Below are 21,630 nucleotides of genomic sequence, written 5' to 3' on the forward strand. Positions count from 1 at the left end.
TAAGCTGTCAGGTTTTATAAATGGAGCAAAAGGCATTCTAATTTCTCATTCTGAGTGTCTTGGAATTTAAATTACACCTCTGGGAGAAGAAGAGAGCATTGCAATTGTGGTTTGACTATTTGGACATCACTGCAGAAATGAGAGAAGAATGTAATCCTATTGCTTTGAGATAAATAATAATGAATTGGGTATTGGCAGCGAGGCATCTCTCAGTGAGAGCAGCGCAGTGAACTCTTATGCTGTACCTGGTCAGTGAAGTGAGTAGAGAGAATTTGTACCTACCCTTTAGATGATTTCATGCTATAAATTTATTAAGTGCCCCAGAGCACAATGTATCTTCATAAATTACAATTAAAACTGAGACATTCTTGGTCTCCAAAACCTCATGGCAAACTACTGTGGATGTACTAGAATTGCATCCCCAAATTGAATCGAGCTAGCAAGCATTTAGCAAATACACAATATATACATAATCATAAACTGAGCACAAAGAAGGAAGAAATAGAAATGTGTTGATTACCAGGGGAACTTTAAAATATACCAAGCACCCAAGAATGTGATGTACAGTGATGTCAATTAAAGGCAGCATGAAAACAAAAGATTAGAAAGTATGCCAGAATCTGTGTTATGTAAAATGTAGAATTTTAAATAGGCCTTGAAGAAAATGTAGGAGCCAAATTATTAGAAAGAAGAGAAAAAGGGAACTTTCCCGAGATTATCCAATATTAATGGAATTTCCAAAACTCCCTAATAGCAACAATTGCTTGGAGGGAATGTAAAAAGTGAGAAATATATATATATATGGATACGTATATATCCCATGCCATACCTGCTGAATCAAGAAAGCCACTGGATGGAGAGAGTAGGGTAGGGAATCCATTTTTTTTAAACAAAAATATTAAACAAATAACCACCAAACCATTGATCTACTTTTCCACTTTTAGTTTTCTTTTATAGATTGTGTCCAAAAGACTTGTGTACATACTTTTCATGAACCTTATTCTGGCAGTTACTCCTATTTTTTCTTGAATGCACAAAATATCAGCCGTTATTTACCACTTTACTTATCTTCTTATCGAGGCCAGGAAATGTTGCCATGTTGCCAATTCTAAAGCAATTGTAAGACTTCATCAGTGAGTGAACAGATGTCCTGGCTGACCTGGGAGTGATGGTTTTTCTGGACACAGGGTGCCAGTAGTGAAACCAGGAAAGTTTTGGGTAAAATGGGACAGTCGGTCAACTCCTCCATTTTAAACTGCTTTCTTAACTTGCTTTAAGGAACCCAAAATTCATATTCTTTTTCCTGAATCATAGGCCACTGCTTTGGTGGATTCTACTTTTGTGACCTCATTTTCTTTTATCCCACAACTCAGTCATTCGGCTCATGCCATGCTGGTCTCCATGCTGCTTCTGGACCACTGGAACTAATACTGTTAGGGTATTTGCACTTTTTCTTTACTGTGGTCTCTAATGCTCTAAAGCTGTGCCTGCAGATATCTGCTTGACCCTCTGTGGCACTTTAGTCACATCTCTGCAGGGGTGTCACTTTAACACAGCTATTGCCTATAACTACACTGTAATATTGCACAAACTTATATATATCACATTGTCTCTATTGCTTTGTTTCTATTTTTAATGAACTTTATATCTGATTTCATTATATTTATATAATAAACATATTTAGCATGTTAATATATTTAATATAAATAAACATAGTAACTTTAAAATAAATATTTTATGCTCTCTCCAACAGAATGAAAAATACTGCTTTCCCTCTTTATCACTGTATCTCTGTCACTTCTGATAGTGTAAAGCGTATACTTGAAGTTCAAAAGTATTTGGTGAATGAATAAATAACGATGGCAATGTTATTGACATTACAAAAGTCAATACCAAGTAAGGTGTTGAACGAGAACTCAATTGTAGATACTCCTGATTTCAGAGTCTTGGTATTGAAGCACTACATCACCATGCCTTCTTTCAATCTATAGAATAACTGCAAGTGAGGGAGGGAGTGGCTGGCTAATATTGGCCAGGTCGATTATTTGAAGATTGATCATAAAAGGCAGAGATGCTAGGTCACATGGCAACTCGTGTATAACTTTTCGAGAAACTTTCAAGCTGCTTCACCAATGACTGTACTATCTTACATTTCCAAAGTACGAGGTTCAAATTATCATCCATCCTTGCCAACACATTATGTTCAGTGAAAGAATCCACATAGCGAAAGAATACATACATACAGTCACGTATTGTATAATTCCATTTAAGTCGAATGTCCAGAATATACCAATTTTAAAGACAGAAAATAGATTAATGATTACCAAGTATTGAGAAATGAAGGCAATAACGTCTTACTGCTATGGAGATGGGGTCTTTATGGCAATCTCATTTTTCTCTAGAAAAATGTTCTGGAATTAAATAGTGGTGATGGCTGCACAACCTCGTGAATATACTAAAAGCCACTGAAGTGTTCACTTGAGTTTTATGGCGAATTATGTGAGGATTATATATTTAAGAAGGCAAAAAATGACTGGAGGTTATCAAATAATTGAAATAATTCAATACATTATGTGCTCTGCTATTGGGCATTTCTAATTGTGTTTTCTGAATGTAATGTCCCCCCAAACTATACTTTTGTCTTTTATTTCAACTGATGTATCCCAAATGGCTTGTAGGCATGCTCTTGATATTTTCATATTGATATTGTATCCAACAATTTTCTTGAAATTTTTTTATTATTTTGAATATTGTCTTTATACATTTTAATGTTTTTTAATATTGACAAGAACATTGTCTACAAATATTTTTCTTTATATTGTACTTGTATGTACTTTATTGTCTTATTCTAATCAGTAGGATCTCAAGTAAATATTGATTATGAACTTTGGTATCATATAATCACATAATGTTATGGATTTTAAAGAGGGTATTTTAATATTTCACTTTTAGGTATTGTGTGTTTTAGATTTTTACTAGATTTTTTTTTATTTGGTTTTGGTAGTTTCTTTCTATAACTACGTTGCTGTTTATGTTTTATAATGAGTTTATCTTTAATTATATCAATTATGGTTTTTGTATTCAAATACAAATTTACGAAGATGGCCAACTAAAAGCAGCAGCAATCAGAGGTTCGCATCAAAAAGAACCATAACAGAGTACAAATCCTGCACCGGCTACCGAGGTATCCAGGTTCTGTCATTGGAACTGACTAGGCAACTGGCATGATCCATGGAGAGGAAGGAAGAGCAGTGTGGTGCAGCAGCCCACTGGAGAGCTACATGGGGCAGGAGAGTTCCCGCCTCACAGCCAAGGGAGGCAGTGAGTGAGCATGCCACCCTGCCTGGGAAACCGTGCTTTTTCTATGGAACTGTGAAACCCATGAATTAGGTTTTACTTGTGAGCCCAGGCCACTGGGGCCTAGGGTCCCAGCTATGGAGCCATGCAGATTCTCAACAACCACTCAGCTACAATCTGCTTAAGCCTGCTGAGCTCCTGTAGGGAGGGGTGGCCAGTACCACAGGTGTGGCTACCTGCTGTCTAAACCATTTGTGCTCCTTGAGGGAGAGGCAGCAGCCATCACCAGGACTGATAGCTGCCTAACACACTAAGCTGCCAGGGCAGGGGAAGGGCGGCAGCCATCTCTATAGCTCCAGGCTGAGCTTTTCACTTGCTGGAACCAGGGAGGCTGGACGGCTTGGTCCCAAGATGTATCCCCCTCAGCCCAACACACTGGCTGTGACAGACAGTAGCTAGAGTGCCTCTTCAGGCCTGACCCTGACTCATCCCTCTTCACTGGCCAGGTCCTCCCTGCAAGAACTCCAGTAACTCCAGCCAAAGGCTCAGGGACAATACTCTGATCTCCCAGGGCCTGAGTCCCTAGGGGGAGGGGCGGCCACAGTCTCCACAGACCAGCAGACTTAGTCTTTCCTCCTGCTAGTTCTGAGGAATCTGGGGAGCCCAGACAAATGGGTTTCCCTAAAGTGAAGCATATCCCTCCACCAAGTGACAGTCAAACTGTTTCGTTAGATGAGTCCTGCTCCCTGTGCCATCCAACTGGGGGAGACCCTCCAATAGGGGTTGTCAGACAACCTATACAGGAACATTCCTACTGGCATCACGTTGATGACCCTCAAGCTCAGAGATCCCAAAGGAAAGAGTAGGCACCCATTTTTGCTATTCTCCAGACTCCTTGAGTGACATCTCCAGGCACGGGAGTGAACCAGATGAATAGGGCATGAACCCCTAGCAAACCACAGCAGCCCTAAAGAAGAAGGACCTGACCGTTGAAAGAAAAACAAACAAACAAACAGAAAGCAACAACAATAGCATCAGTGAAAAAAAGTCCCTACAAAAACCCCATCCAAGGGTCACCAGCTTCAAAGATTGAAACTAGACAAACTCATGAAGACGAGAAAAAAGACAACAAAAAAATGCAAAAACCTGAAAGGCCAGAGTGCCTTTTCTCCTCCAAATAATTACAACACATTTCTAGCAAGGGCACAGAACTGGAAGGAGGATGAAGTGAATGAACTGACAGAAGTAGGCTTCAGAAAGTGGGCAATAACAAACTCCACTGAGCTAAAGGAACATGTTCTAACCCAATGCAAAGAAGCTAAGAACCTTGATGAAAGGCTACAGGAGCTGCTAACTAGAATAACCAGTTTAGAGAGGAACATAAATGACCTGATGGGGCTCAAAAACACAGCACAGGAACTTTGTGATGCATACACAAGCATCAATAGCCAAATCGACTGAGCAGAAGAGAGGATATCAGAGTGTGAAGACTATCTTGCTGAAATAAGGCATGCAGACAAGATTAGAGTAAAAAGAATGAAAAAGAACAAACAAAACCTCAGAGAAATATGAAACTATGTAAAAAGACTGAACCTATGATTGATTGGGGTACCTGAAAGAGATGCGGAGAATGAAACCAAGTTGGAAAACACACTTCAGGATAGTATCCAAGAGAACTTCCCCAACCTAGCAAGACAGGCCAACATGCAAATTCAGGAAATACAAAGAACACCACTAAGACACCCCACAAGCAGATCAACCCCAAGACACATAATCATCGGATTCTCCAAAATCAAAATGAAAGAAAAAATGTTAAAGGCAGCCAGCGATAAACGCCAGGTCACCTACAAAGGGAAGCCCATCAGACTAACAGCAGACCTCTCAGCAGAAACCCTACAAGCCAGAAGAGAGTGGGAGACAATATTCAACATTCTTAAATAAAATAATTTTCAACCCAGAATTTCATATCCAGCCAAACTAAGCTTCATAAGTGAAGGAGAAATAAAATCCTTTACAGACAAGCAAATGCTGAGGGATTTTGTCACCACCAGGCCTTCCTTGCAAGAGCTCCTGAAGGAAGCACTAATATGGAAAGGAAAAACTGATACCAGCCATTATAAAAACATACCAAAATATTAAGACCAATGACACAACAAAGAAACTTCATCAACTAGTGTGCAAAATAACCAGATAGCATTATAATGAGAGGATCCAATTCACACATAACACTATTAACCTTAAATGTAAATGGGCTAAACAACCCAATTAACAGACACAGACTGGCAAATTGGATAAAGATTCAAGACCCATTGGTGTGCTATATTCAGGATACCCATGTCATGTGCAAAGACACACACAGGCTCAAAATCAAGAGATGGAGGAAAATCTACCAAGTAAATAGAAAGAAAAAAAACCAGCAGGGGTTGCAATCCTATTCTCTGACTAAACAGACTTTAAACCAACAAAGATCAAAAAAGACAAAGAAGGGCATTACATAATGGTAAAGGAATCAATTCAACAAGAAGTGCTAACTATTCTAAATATATGTACACCCAATACAGGAGCACCCAGATTCATAAAACAAGTTCTTAGAGATCCACAAAGAGGCTTAGACTCCAACACAATAATAGTCGGAGACTTTAACACCCCATTTTCAGTGTTAGACAGATTGAGACAAAAAATTAACAAGTATATTCACGACTTGAACTCAGGTCTGAATCAAGTGGACCTAATACACATCTACAGAACTCTCCACCCCAAATCAACAGAATATACATTCTTCCCAGTGCTACATGGCACTTATTCTAAAATTGACCACCTAAGTGGAAGTAAAACACTTCTCAGCAAATGCGAAATAACTGAAGTCATAACAAGCAGTCTCTCAGACCACTGTGCAATCAAATTAGAACTCAGGATTAAGAAACTCAGTCAAAACCACACACCGACATGGAAATTGAACAACCTGGTCCTGAATGACTACTGGGTAAATAATAAAATTAAGGCAGACATAAGTAAGTTTTTTGAAACCAATTAAAACAAAGAGACAACATACCAGAATCTCTGGGACGCAGCTAAAGAAGTGTTAACAGGGAAATTTATAGCACTAAATGCCCACATCAGAAAATTAGAAAATCCTCAAATTGACACCCTAACATCACAATTAAAAGAGCTAGAGAAACAAGAGCAAACAAATCCAAAAGCTAGCAGAAGACAAGAAACAGCTAAGATCAGAGCAGAACTGAAGGAGGTGGAGACATGAAAATCTCTTAAAAAAATCAAATGAATCCAGGTGCCAGTTTTTTAAAAAAGTTAACAAAATAGATAGACCACTAGCTAGACTAATACAGAAGAAAAGAGAAGAATCAAATAGACATAATAAAAAAGGGCATATTACGACTGACCCCACAGAAATACAAACTACCATCAAAGAATACTATAAACACCTCTACAAAAATAAACTAGAAAATCTAGAAGAATTGGATAAATACCTGGACATATACACCCTCCCAAGACTAAACCAGGAAGAAGTCAAATCTCTGAATAGATCAATAACAATTTCTGAAATTGAGGCAGTAATTAATAGCCTATCAACCAAAAAAAAGCCCAGGACAAGACAGCCCAGGACAAGACAAGATTCACAGCTGAATTCTATGAGAAGTACAAAGAGGATCTGGTACCATTTCTTCTGAAAATATGACAAACAATTGAAAAGGAGGGACTCCTCCTTAACTCATTTTGTGAGGTCAGCATCATCCTGATTACAAAATCTGGCAGAGACCACAAAAAATGAAAACTTCATGCCAATATCCCTAATGAACATCAATGTGGAAGTTCTCAATAAAATACTGGCAAACTGAATTCAGCAGCATACCAAAAAGCTTATCCACCATGATTACGTCAGCTTCATCCCTGGGATGCAAGACTGGTTCAACATATGCAAATCTATAAATGTAACCCATCACATGACAAAAACCACATGATTATCTCAATAGATGCAGAAAAGGCCTCCAATGAAATTCAACATCCCTTCATGTTAAAAATTCTCAATAAACTAGGTATTGATGGAACATGTCTCCAAATAATAAGAGTTATTTATGACAAACCCACAGCCAATATCATACTGAATGGGCAAAAGCTGGAAGCATTCCCTTTGAAAACTGGCATAAGACAAAGATGCTCTTTCTCACCACTCCTATTCAACATAGTATTGAATGCTCTGGCCAGGGCAATCAGGCAAGAGAAAGAAATAAGGGTATTCAAATAGAAAGAGAGGAAGTCCAATTGTCTCTGTTGGCAGATGGCATGATTCTATATTTATAAAACCCCATCATCTCAGCCCAAAAAATCCTTAAGCTGATAAGCAACTTCAGCAAAGTCTCAGGATACAAAATCAATGTGCAAAAATCACAAGCATTCCTATATGTCAACAATAGACAAGCAGAGAGCCAAATCATGAATGAACTCCCATTCACAATTGCTACAAAGAGAATAAAATACCTAGGAATACAGTTAAAAAGAGATATGAAGGACCTCTTCAAGGAGAACTACAAACCACTGCTCAAGGAAATAAGAGAGGACACAAACAAATGGGAAAACATTCTATTCTTATGGATAGGAAGAATTGAAATCGTGAAAATGGCCATACTTCCAAAAGTAATTTGTGCTATTCCCATCAAACTACCATTGACTTTCTTCACAGAATTAGAAAAAAACTACTTTAAATTTCATACAGAACCAAAAAGAACCCATATAGCCAAGACAATCCCAAGCAAAAAGAACAAAGCTGGAGGCATCATGCTACCTGACTTCAAATTATACTACAAGGCTGCAGTAACCAAAACAGCATGGTATTGGTACCAAACAAATATAGAGACAAATAGAACAGAACAGAGACCTCAAAAATAACACCACACATCTACAACCATCTGGTCTTTGATAAACCTGATAAAAACAAGCAATGGGGATATGATCTCCTATTCAGTACATGGTGCTGGGAAAACTGGCTAGCCATATGCAGAAAACTGAAACTGGACCCCTTCCTTAAACCTTACACAAAAATTAACTCAAGATGGATTAAAGACTTAAATGTAAAACCCAAAACCATAAAAACTCTAGGAAAAAAAAAAAAAAACCTAGGCAATATCATGCAGGACATAGGCAGAGGCAAAGACTTCATGACAAAAACACCAAAAACAATTGCAACAAAAGCCAAAATTGACAAATGGGATCTAACTCAACCTAAAGACCTTCTGCGCAGCAAAAGAAACTATCATCAGAGGGAACAGGCAACCTACAGAATGGGAGAAAATTTTTGCAATCTACCCAGCTGACAAAGGTCTAATATCCAAAATTTATAAGGAACTTAAACAAATTTGCAAGAAGAAAACAACCCCATCAAAAAATGGCAAAGGATATGAACAGACATTTCTTAAAAGAAGACGTTTATACGGCCAACAAACATATGAAAAAAAACTCATTACTAATCATTAGAGAAATGCAAATAAAAACCACAATGAGATACCATCTCATTCCAGAGCGAATGGTGATTACTAAAAAGTCAAGAAACAATAGATGCTGACGATGCTGCAGAGCAATAGGAATGCTTTTACACTGTTGGTGGGAAGGTAAATTAGTTCAACCAATGTGGAAGACAGTGTGGGAATTCCTCAAGGATCTAGAACCAGAAATACCATTTGACCCAGCAATCCCATTACTGGGTATATACCCAAAGAAATATAAATCGTGCTACCATAAAGACACATGCATATGTATGCTTATTGCAGCACTGTTTACAATAGCAAAGACATGGAACCAACCCAAATGCCCATCAATGGATAGACAGACTGCATAAAGAAAATATGGTACACATACACCATGGAATACTATGTAGCCATAAAAAGGAATGAGATTATGTCCTTTGCAGGGACATGGATGAAGCTGGAAGCCATCATCCTCAGCAAACTAACACAAGAACAGAAAACCAAAAACTGCATGTTCTCACTCCAAAGTGGGAGCTGAACAATGAGAACACATGAAGACAGGGAGGGGGAAAATACACACCGGGACCAGCCAGGGGATGTGGTGGGCAAGGTGAGGGAGAGCATTAGGACAAATAGCTAATGCATGTGGGACTTAACACCTAGATGATGGGTTGATAGGTGCAGCAAATCACCATGACACACATATACTTGTGTAACAAACCTACATGTTCTGCACTTGTATCCCAGAACTTAAAGTAAAATAAATTAAATTAAATTAAATCAAATTAAATTAAAATAAATAAATAAATATTCAATGAAAAAATACATGCAATAGCTTTAACTGTTAATGTGATAAATTGCATTAGAGAGCATTCTAATAGTAAATGATCTTTGCACTTCCTGAATAATCCCATATTGGATAAGAATGTATTATTAATTTATGAATGATACTGTCTCCAATTTTTTATTTATTTATTTTCTTACTTCTATTTAAACATGACTTCAAGTTTAGTTTTCTTCTGTTTTCTTATCCTTGGGAAACATTCATACATTTCTGTCCACACATTCAATGTCCTGTTTTTTAGCTAGTAAAAATTATTTTCATAAAATGAATCTAAACAGTATCTGGAAATTTATATACGAAATAATTTTTCTTTCTTCATTTCTTTTTCTTTATTAATTTTTTTTGCTTCTCGAAGTTTATTAACTTTATTAAATGTAGCCTAATAATAGTTATTTTTACTTTAATTTTAGACTATGCATTTAAACCCTTAAACAGTAATCATTTGAATCAGATTTCCTTTTAAATTCATTTTGCTAATTAATTAATATATAATAGTTGTACATATTTATGAGGTACATTTTTTGATACATGCCTACATTGGATCAGGATAATTGGGATATTTGTCACCTTAAACATTCATTATTTCTTTGTCCAGGGAACTTTCCAAATCTTCTTTTCCTGCTTCTTTTAAATATGCTATACGTTCTTGCGAGCTATAGTTACCCTACTTTAAGTAACATACTCTAACTGTATATTTTGTTAGAAATTTATCTATTTGCTTATAAATTGTTGTTACATTATTCACCTGTTTTCAGTTGTGTCTTCTAATGTCTAACATTACTAATTTATACATTTTTTCTTTTAAAAATGCAGCTTTTGTTCTTCTTGATGTTTTCTACTGTTTCTTTGTTTTCACATATCTCTGCTTTTAATTCTATTCCTTCCTTCCTTCCACTTTATTTGGACTTATTTTGTTATTTCTTTTCTATTTTTTAGATTCAGAATCTTAACTCATTACTTTTCATCTTTTTCTTTTCTAATAGAAATATCTAAAACTATACATTTTCATATGGCTATGAATATACCTGTATCACACACATCTAGATATATTCTTATTTTCTTATTTCTCAGTTAAAAAAGTTTGTTAATTTTTATAATAACTGCACTTTTACTTATAGATTATGTAATAGTTTGCATTTTAAAACATTTTTAAATGTATGTAATATTTTTGGCTCTATTCTTGTTATTTATTCCTGTTTATTTTTTTATGAACATAAATGATTACCCGTATATTAGATCTTTGGTGCTTGTAGATAACAACCTAATGAGACAGGTTCTATAATTATCCCTACTTCACAGATGGGGAAAACTGAGAAACACAGCAGGTAAAAAAAGTTCCTAATAACACACAAATGGTGGAATTGGGAATTAAACCTGGGCAGTTTGTCTCCCCAGTTATCTCTTAGTGTGTTTTATTTTATTATGGTTTCAGTTCCTCCTCTCAATATTGTGGGCATATTTGCTAATAACTCCTCAGTTCCTGAGGAGTTACTTTTCTTTTTGGGAGAGTCTGATAGTTTTCTTCCATTACTGATCCCCTCATTTGATTTTTAACTTTTATTTTTGGGAGAGTCTGATAGTGTTCCTCCATTATTGATCCCCTCATTTGACTTTTAATTTTACTATAGTGATTATTCTATGTTCATTTGCAGTCAGGTTTTTTGTACCAGGGAAATGTCAATTGTTTTTCATACCTGGCACCTTAGGAAGAAGACACAATTTTGTGAACGGGCATAAGAATGGTGCACAGAAATTTTCTAAACTCCTCTAATGAAGAGGCAGCCCTTTCCATGCCTCGGATTCCGCAAGGATTTCTTCTGTAGTGCCCTATGGGAGTCTGGCTCACTGCCACATTTATTGTCTCTATGGAGGTGCTAGAACTCATTTTTTTTAATACTTTAAATTTTAGGGTACATGTGCACAACGTGCAGATTTGTTACATATGTATACATGTGCCATGTTGGTGTGCTGCATCCATTAACTCATCATTTAGCATTAGGTATATCTCCTAAAGCTATCCCTTCCCCCTCCCCTCACCCCGCTAGAACTCTTGTTGTCAGCTACAGTGTGGGGAGGTACCTTTCTTTTTAAAAATAAAGCTATTTATTTATTTGATATAGTTAAATAAATATATATTATTATTATAATTTATGTATTTCTTTGTAGACATTTTGTTTCTATCTTGAAATTAAACTGGATATTTAAGATCCAGCCTTTACTATATGAAGGACAAAAGGAATAAACTGAAAGATGGGTAGTAGGATCATATTCAACAAAACATCTGTCCTAAACTTTTGGTCGTTGCAGATGATCAAATTAACGTGATGTCATTAAGGTGTGTCCTAATCCATTATGACTCTGTTCTTATAAAAAGGGGAAACGAGCACTGAGACAAACAATTACAGGGGCAATGTCATGGGATTATGAAGGAAGAGATTGAAGAGAGGCATCTTCAAACCAAGGAACATCAAAAATTGCCAGCAAACCACCAGGAGCTAGAAAGGGAAAATGAAATAGATTCTCCCTCACAGCCTTCAGAAGAAAGCAACCCTGTTGGACCGTGATGTTGAACTTTCAGCATCCAAAACTGTGAGAGAATAAATTTATATTATTTTAAATCACTCGGTTACGGCTCTTAGAGCAGCCCTAGGAAACCAATACCAAAGTTACTTGGCCAAAGGACATCAGAAATACTTGAATAGCTCCGAATGTGCCTTTTTCTTTCAGGGTCTGAGAGGAATATATAAAATAGAACCATACATTCTGAAAGTACATTTTGTATTAATAAATGTTGACCCCAAAGCTTGGGGTAAGATTCCATGAGATAAAATGGATCATGAGGACAAGTCCTTTAACCAAAGCTAAAAAGAAACCAAGGAAGATGTGTGTTTATCTTTTTCACTGAGCTCTTAACTGATTTTTTTTTTTTTAATTTAACAATGGATTGCAAATAAGACTGGGTCAAGAAATTTCCAAGTCACCTCTTATGCTTTGTAGAAATGAAACATTTTGGTGGAGAAGGATATGGAAGATTTCCAATTTCAATTAAAAATCTAGCTTCATGGAAGCAAATTATGCCATCTGGAATTTAGATTATTTGGAACAACAGGAGAGATTAAAACCATCCCTTCTTTATGAAATATCCTTTACTTGATGAGCCATAACAGGCACTCTTTTTGGGACTGAAGAAAAATAAATTTTTACTGACTTATTTCTAGAAGAGTAAGGAAAAATGTATCAGTGTAGATAGAGATAGTACTTTCTTTTATCTAAAGGCCAAGACGAGGTAAAATAAAATATTTATAGCTCTTTTAAGAGAGAGTATGGGTTCAGTTATTCTCAAGAAATCTCTCTGTTATCTTTACAAAGTTCTGACTTAAGAAAGAATCCATGTGCTATTAAATTGAGCTATTTGAACTCAATGACTCAAATCTGTATATTGAATCAAGGGTCTCTTTTTCAGAGAAGTTAAACTTGGATATTGATGAAGAGGATAATAGACATAACCATAACATTTATTAAGAAATATCTCTGTGCATGGCAGCATGCTAAAGATACTTAAAAAATTGTTCTATGTGACATGACTAATTCCTGAAGAGCTAGGACTTTTTTTTCAAAATTGGTATTTCTAAACTATGCTACATTTCCAAAGCATCCCTTTCCTTTCAGAGTCCTCCTTAACCAAGGCTTACATTTATTAGGAGATGCTACAAAAAATGACACTGTGTTATTTATTTTCAAACCCACAGTTAGGGTTCAGAAGATAAAGAGAAATCCATCAGGCAGACAGCAAAAAAAGTAAACAATATAATTGGAAAATGTGTCCAGAAACTTTATTTGATATGAAGTTTTATTCCAACTTCTAAAATTCCCTCTGTGTCAAAGGGTTGAAAGACTAGAAATTACTTTTCCCTCTTTGTTTTCCAGCAGAGTTTTAGTTAGGGTTAGCTAATGAGAAGAACTTGGATGAGATGGAAAGCAAAACGAGCAAAAACACTATTCTTTGACGAAAGCTTAGAATAGGCATATGGCATTTGTATATGACAGACATAGAGTTTTGCCAGGACTGTTTAGACATATCTCTGAGAATGACACACTCTGTTTTTCAGAAGCTGCTGTCACCTGTGATGCCTCCCTTGAAACTCTTGCACTTTCCAATTTTCTAAAAAACAGACACACCCTCCCTATTCTTTGGTCTCCCAGCTCTTCTACTATAACTATAGTGTAAGATTCAAATTCTTCCCTGAAATACATAGAGTGGCTCACGTATAAATAAAAAATCCTAAGTAAGACAGAAAGGACCAAAATAATATGATGTCAGGTATTAAATTAGGAAAAGAGGAAGTCAAATTGTCCCTGTTGGCAGATGACATGATTGTATATCTAGAAAACCCCATTGTCTCAGCCCAAATTCTCCTTAAGCTGGTAGGCAACTTCAGTAAAGTCTCAGGATACAAAATCAATGTGCAAATATCACAAGCATTCTTATATACCAATAACAGACAAACAGAGAGCCAAATCATGAGTGAACTCCCATTCACAATTGCTTCAAAGAGAATAAAATACCTTGGAATCCAACTTACAAGGGACGTGAGGGACCTCTTCAAGGAGAACTACAAATCACTGCTCAATGAAATAAAAGAGGATACAAACAAATGGAAGAACATTCCATGCTCATGGGCAGGAAGAATCAATATCATGAAAACGGCCATACTGCCCAAGGTAATTTATAGATTCAAGGCCATCCCCATCAAGCTACCAATGACTTTCTTCACAGAATTGGAAAAAACTACTTTAAAGTTCATATGGAACCAAAAAAGAGCGCACATTGCCGAGTCAATCCTAAGCCAAAAGAACAAAGCTGGAGGCATCACGCTACCTGACTTCGAACTATACTACAAGGCTACAGTAACCAAAACAGCATGGTACTGGTACCAAAACGGAGATATAGACAAATGGAACAGTACAGAGCCCTCAGAAATAATGCCACATATCTACAACCATCTGATCTTTGACAAACCTGACAAAAACAAGAAATGGGGAAAGGATTCCCTATTTAATAAATGGTGCTGGGAAAACGGGCTAGCCATATGGAGAAAGCTGAAACTGGATCCTTTCCTTACGTCGTATACAAAAATTAACTCAAGATGGATTAAAGACTTAAATGTTAGACCTAAAACCATAAAAACCCTAGAAGAAAACCTAGGCAATACCATTCAGGACATAGGCACGGGCAAGGACTTCATGTCTAAAACACCAAAAGCAATGGCAACAAAAGCCAACATTGACAAATGGGATCTAATTCAACTAAAGAGCTTCTGTACAGCAAAAGAAACTACCATCAGAGTGAACAGGCAACCTACAGAATGGGAGAAAGTTTCTGCAATCTACTCATCTGACAAAGGGCTAATATCCAGAATCTACAATGAACTCAAACAAATTTACAAGAAAAAAACAAACAACCCCATCAAAAAGTGGGCAAAGGACATGAACAGACACTTCTCAAAAGAAGACATTTATGCAGCCAAAAAACACATGAAAAAATGCTCATCATCACTGGCCATCAGAGAAATGCAAATCAAAACCACAATGAGATACCATCTCACACCAGTTAGAATGGCAATCATTAAAAAGTCAGGAAACAACAGGTGCTGGAGAGGATGTGGAGAAATAGGAACACTTTTACACTGTTGGTGGGACTGTAAACTAGTTCAACCATTGTGGAAGTCGGTGTGGCAATTCCTCAGGGATCTAGAACTGGAAATACCATTTGACCCAGGCATCCCATTACTGGGTATATACCCAAAGGATTATAAATCATGCTGCTGTATGTTGCTGTATGCAGCATGCACACGTATGTTTATTGTGGCACTATTCGCAATAGCAAAGACTTGCCAGCAACCCAAAATGTCCAACAATGATAGACTGGATTAAGAAAATGTGGCACATATACACCATGGAATACTATGCAGCCATAAAAAACGATGAGTTCATGTCCTTTGTAGGGACATGGATGAAGGTGGAAACCATCATTCTCAGCAATCTATCGCAAGGACAAAAAACCAAACACCGCATGTTCTCACTCATAGGTGGGAATTGAACAATGAGAACACAGGGACACAGGAAGGGGAACATCACACTCTGGGGCCTGTTGTGGGGTGGGGGGAGGGGGAGGGATAGCATTTGCAGATATACCTAATGTTAAATGACCAGTTACTGGGTGCAGCACACCAACATGGCACATGTATACACATGTAACTAACCTGCACGTTGTGCACATGTACCCTAAAACTTAAAGTGTAATAATAAAAAATCATAATAATAAAATAAAAATAAAAATAAAATAAATAGAACATTGTAGGGTCTTCTTTGAAATAGAACAAATTCCTTGGTGCAATTTATGTGTCAAAGTTTCCTGTGGCATCAGGCTGACATGGGAATTTTACTTGAAATGACACCCTTGCTTGGCCCCTTTCTCTTTCTTAACCTACTTCTTCCCTGCTCTTCTCTGTCTCTCTGGATAACTTCCATAATAAATCAAGTTACTTGTACCTGAAAACTCCATAATCTGTATGGCTAGTGGCTACACTTTTTGACAGTACAGCTTCTACCATAATCCATAGTTTCATTGGAAAGTGCTGTCCTAGCGGGTTTCATTGATTTCATCTTCCTACAATGAAAGGTTCTATATAGTCTGATTACATTATTTGAAGTAGAGATAGTAATAATTAGGGGCTGCATTTAGTTTTATTAAGGTTTATTATTTGTGGTTTGCCCTTACTCTTAAAATGTGTCCCATATGAGGTCTTGAATAATGACCTCGTGGTCTTTCAACTCTAATCTTTGTGTTCCTAGCACAAAGGGATTGTTGAATGTTCTTAGTTTCACTGCTTCTAAGCCTCATGCACAGTCTAAGAAAAAAAAATACTTTAGTGGGATGACACAGACCAGATTTTGACCTCATTTTTCTGAAGTTCTTTTTTCTACATAGTCTTGTTCCCTCAAGTTGTGACTGTCTTAGTATAGCTAAACTTCGACTTTACTTTCTGATTCACATGAATCTTCCAAAGACTCTGGTTCAAGAATTCTATTTAGTCGCTCAGCCCACTGAAAATTAGGTATAAATTTAAGAAAAAATCTTCAGAGAAGCTTGAGCTCACTTACTCTATTCTTATTTTCCCTGATATCCTTATTTTTCAATTCCTGGCTGCCTTGTATACTCTTCTATGCCTTTATTTGGTAGCTGAATTATGATAAATCTACATTAGTTTGTTTTCCCCTCATTCTTATTTGCATTCTAAGGCTTTAGATGGCTATCTTTCATCTGTTTGAATAATCCTTAGGCATTGTTTCTTCAACTATTCAGCCTTATTTTCTCTCTCCTATTTTTCAGTCTCCAGTTACCCAGATTAGACCACATAACCATAACTAAGTATTATCCTCTCTCCCTTAATTTTTATTCAGTTTTTACTTCTTATATTCATTCTGGATATTTTCTTCAAGCCTATCTTCCAGCTCATTATTCTCTCTTCAGCTTAGGGTATTCTTTTGTTAAACACATTTATTTTATTGATTTATATACATTTCAGTTCTCTGCCAAATTTGCCTATCTTATCTTCTATCTTTTTGAACATGTTAAGCATTATCTACATAATTACATTTTCTGGACCTCTTCTAGGTCTATTTTTAATTTTTATTGTGTTTTGCTTTGTAATAATAATGAGTTTTGTTTCCTTCCAAGTAAGGGGTAAAGTAATAGTGAATAGCATATATAAGAATTGTAGAGATATTTCAAGGAGTAGAATTAATTTACATCCCTGTAAAGAGGGTGTTTGTTTACTTTTATTGTATGTCAAGGGCAATAGCAACCCAAGATAACCTTCATCTGTTCAGAAAAGTTAAGATTATTTAAAGCAGGGCTGCTGTTTTTGAACATGCCAGTATATTTCTGATTCATTCTCACCAGTATCAATTATCATTTTATGGTCTTAATATAAAGTATAGGGGGTTTAAAAGCTTCTTCTACTTGCCATTTTTCTGGACTCCATTTTTTTTTCACTCCCTATTTCCTCTAGGCTGTCAAAGCATCTGTTTAACTTTTTTATATATCAGCTTCCTTTTCTGGAATTACTAGATGCTTCTGGGGGAAGAGTAGCTAAAAATACCAGTACTACTTTTTTTTTTATTTCTATGCTCCTTCACTGCCTTATTAGTTTCCTGTTTCCATCTAATGAGTTTAAAAAACAAAACAAAACAAAAAACCAAAAATATTTCCTGTATTTCTAGCTATTCTTAGCAGGGAGGTTGGTCCAAATTATTTAGGTCTCTATTTCTCTATATGAGTATCTGCCAGCATGACTTTACTACAAAATATTTTTTTCCTAAACCAAGGAATAAGTAAATGCTATGTTTAACTTACAAACATTTTAAAAAATAATTAAGTTAGAGCCTTAATACACATAAACATGCATTAAATGGTTTATGATAAATGGCTTATAAAATGTTTTTCTCTGAATTGTGCTTATATCATCAACATCTGGGTTATCATTTATTCTCTTCTATGTATTATAGTTGCTGACGGCTGATGATATAGTCATGTCAGCATCATCACAATGTTTTATTAGCTATATCTGGCCAGACATACTAATTATAATATAGGTGACATCTCTGTCACATTTGTTCAAAGATCATACTTAATATTACAATCTTGATTAGATATATGTATAGCTATGATTGTTCAACTCTGTGTAGCCAAGCATATTGTGGTTGTATTGTCTAGGAGTCTTGACTGAATTATCTAAAAAACTTCAAAATTGTAGTGGCTTAATAAAATATAATTGTATAATTTTCTCATGTAATGGTACTAATTTACAGTTCAGATTGGATGACAATCTATCCCTCTCCTATAAGTACTAACTCAAAGACCTTGGCTATTTACCTCTGAGGGTCCACCACCTCTTAGAACCTTGTCATCAGAGATTGCATCTAGCAAAAGGAAGAAATCACTTCTCAGCCTTTTGGCTAAGATCAAGTATACTATCTGTTCTTATCAGCTAAATATCTTATATGTTCTCTTTCCGAGGAAAATATTAAATGGATCGTTGGAAATAGCAGATAGAACATAAGTTTGTTTTGCCTACTCCATACATTAACCTGGCATTGCAGTACTGCCAGGAAGAGACAGAGAGAGAGAGAGACAACAAAAGAAAACAAAGAAAGTAAGAAAAAAAGAAAGAAGGAGAGAGAGAGAGAAAGAAGGAAATAAAGAAAGAGAGAGAAAGAAAAAAGAAAGAAAGAAAAAAAGAAAGAAGAAAAGGAGAAAGAAAACGTCTAGGCAAAGAAGCAAAAAGAGAAAAACAATCACTACCACTCACATGATATCACCACAATTATAACTCAGATTCTCTATCTACAGGGAATGTAGGAAATGCTACATGCCCAGAGAAAAGAGGAAACAGGCATCAGTGAATATCTGATAGTTTCTGACCCAATGGCAAAAACACCTTCATTTGTAAACAGGCATACCATTGTCTTCTGGGAACAAAATGCTGACTTTTTTTTTCTTCCAACCAGAAAGAGATTGAGTAAAGAAGAAAATAATAGAGGTTAGATGCTATAGATACCTTGTTTCTGTTAAATATAGAATTCTAGGTTGACCCTTTGCAATAACACATACATGCACATCTATACAACAACAAAACAATACTACTGTCCTATATAGTTTTTGTCTTCCATGCACTATGTATTACACATTTTCACTGCTAATAATACAAACCAAAGTTCAATAACTTAATGTTTTGCTCTTCTGTTACTTAATTTCTAAGCTTCATGCATTGTGAAGGCAGTAAATGTAAATGAAAGAACAATGTAGACAAATCTCACATTAACAGACTAAAGAAAAAATATTGTCAAAATGTCAGTTTTTTCCAACTTTATCTATAGATTTAATAGAATGCCAATAAAAATCCCAGAAAATTATTTTGTGGATATTGATAAAGTGACTCTAAATTTTATACAAAGAGGCAAAAAATTCAGTATGGCCAAAAAATATGAAGAAGAATTTGGAGTGCTGATACTACTTGACTTCAAGACTTAATTTAAACCTACAGTAAACAAGACAGTGTGATAGGCAAAAAGGTAGACAAATTGGTCATAAATAGAAAAGAGAACTCAGAAATAGTGCTACATAAATATAGTCAAATTATTAAAAAAGAGGTAATACAATGAGGGAAAGATAGTCATTTCAACATATGGTGCTGAAAGAACTGGACACAGCATACAGCAATAATTAAATTAGACACAGCCCTTACACCCTTCACAAAAATTAAAATGGATTATAGACCCAAATGTAAAATGTAAAACTGTAGAACTCCTAAGAGATAACAGAGAAAAAAACTTAGATGACCTTGGACACTGTGATGACTTCTTAGATGCAACACCAAAGGCAAAATACATTTAAAAATAATTAATAAGCTGGACTTCACTCAAGTTAAAAACTTCTGTTCTGCAAAAGATAATGTCGAGGAAATGAGAAGATAAGCCACAGGTTGTGAGATAATAGTTGAAAAAGACACAACTGTTAAAGGACTATTATCCAAAATATACAAAGAACTTTTAAAACGTAACAATAAGAAAATAAACATCTCAATTATAAAACAGGTCAAAAATTTATCCAGGCACGGTGGCAGATGTCTGTGGTCTCAGCTACTCAGAAGGCTGAGGTGGGACGACCGCTTGAGCCCGGGAGGCTGAGGCTAAAGTGAGCCATGATTGTGCCATCACATTCCAGCCTGGGCAACAGAGCAAGACCGTTTCTTAAAAATACAGAAAATAAAAATAAAAATGAAATAAAATAAGAAAAACTCAAAAAAGATTAAAAATAGGCCAAAGGCCTTAACAAGACACCTCACCAAAAGCATATGCAGATGGAAAGTAAGCACTTAAAGAGATGCTCCACATCAGGGAACTGCAAACTGAAGGAATACTACTACATTCCTATTAAAATCACCAAAATCCAGAATACTAACAAAACAAAAAGCTGGTAAACATGCAGAGCAATAGGAACTCTCATTCACTGATGATGAGAATGAAAAATGGTACAGACACTTTAGAAGACAGTTTGGCAGTTTTTTACAAAATTAAACGTACTTTTACCATATGATCTAATATTTGTGCTTTTTGATATTTATCTAAAGAAGTTGAAAATATATGTCTACACAAAAACCCACACACAGAGGTAAACCCTCATTTATTATTGCCAAAATTTGGAAGCAATCAAGATGTTTTTAGTAGGTAAGTGGATAAATAAACTCTGGTACATCCAGACAATAAAATAATATTTAGTGCTATGAAGAAATGAGCTATCAAGCCATAGAAAGACAAAGGGAAATCTTAAATGCATATTACTAAGTGAAATAACCCAATTTGAAAAGGCTACGTATTAGTCAGGGCTCTCTAGAGGGACAGGACTAATAGGATCTACCTATCTATATCTATATCTATATCTACATATGGAATTTATTAAGTAGTATTAACTCACATAATCACAAAGTCCCACACAGGCTGTCTGCAAGCTGAGGAGCAAGGAAGCCAGTCTGAGTTCCAAAGATGTAGAACTTGGAGTCCAATGTTCCAGGGCAGGAAGCATCCAGCACAGGAGAAAGATGAAGGCTGGGAGGCTAAGCTAGTGTAGACTTTTCAGGGTTTTCTGTGTGCTTTATATCCTGGCCATCCTGACAGCTGATTAGATGGTGCCCACCCAGATTAAGGATGGGTCTACCTTTCCCAGCCCACTGACTCAAATGTTAATCTCCTTTGGCAACACCTTCACAAACACACCCAGGATCAATACTTTGCATCCTTCAGTCCAATGGAGTTGATAGTCAGTATCAGCCATCACAGGCTACATACTGTATGATTCCAAGTATGACATTTTGGAAAATGCCAAACCATGGTGACAGTAAAAGAATTAGTGTTTGCCAAGGGTTGGAGGAGGTTAAGAATAAAGAA

General features: G+C 36.0%; 1 protein-coding gene and 1 non-coding gene across 3 annotated transcripts in view; one reads left to right on the top strand and one right to left on the bottom strand.

Moving 5' to 3' along the window:
* TYRP1 (tyrosinase related protein 1) overlaps nucleotides 1-21,630 on the bottom strand; it is a 1,170,479-nt gene that overhangs the window by 392,172 nt on the left and 756,677 nt on the right. The gene's annotated exons all lie outside the window — the stretch shown is intronic.
* On the top strand, nucleotides 18,623-18,808 carry LOC112440931 (U2 spliceosomal RNA). The gene has a single exon (XR_003028916.2). It is a non-coding gene; the product is annotated as a U2 spliceosomal RNA (small nuclear RNA).

This window comes from Pan paniscus, chromosome 11 (genome assembly GCF_029289425.2).
Source record: "Pan paniscus chromosome 11, NHGRI_mPanPan1-v2.0_pri, whole genome shotgun sequence".
Taxonomy (NCBI): domain Eukaryota; kingdom Metazoa; phylum Chordata; class Mammalia; order Primates; family Hominidae; genus Pan; species Pan paniscus.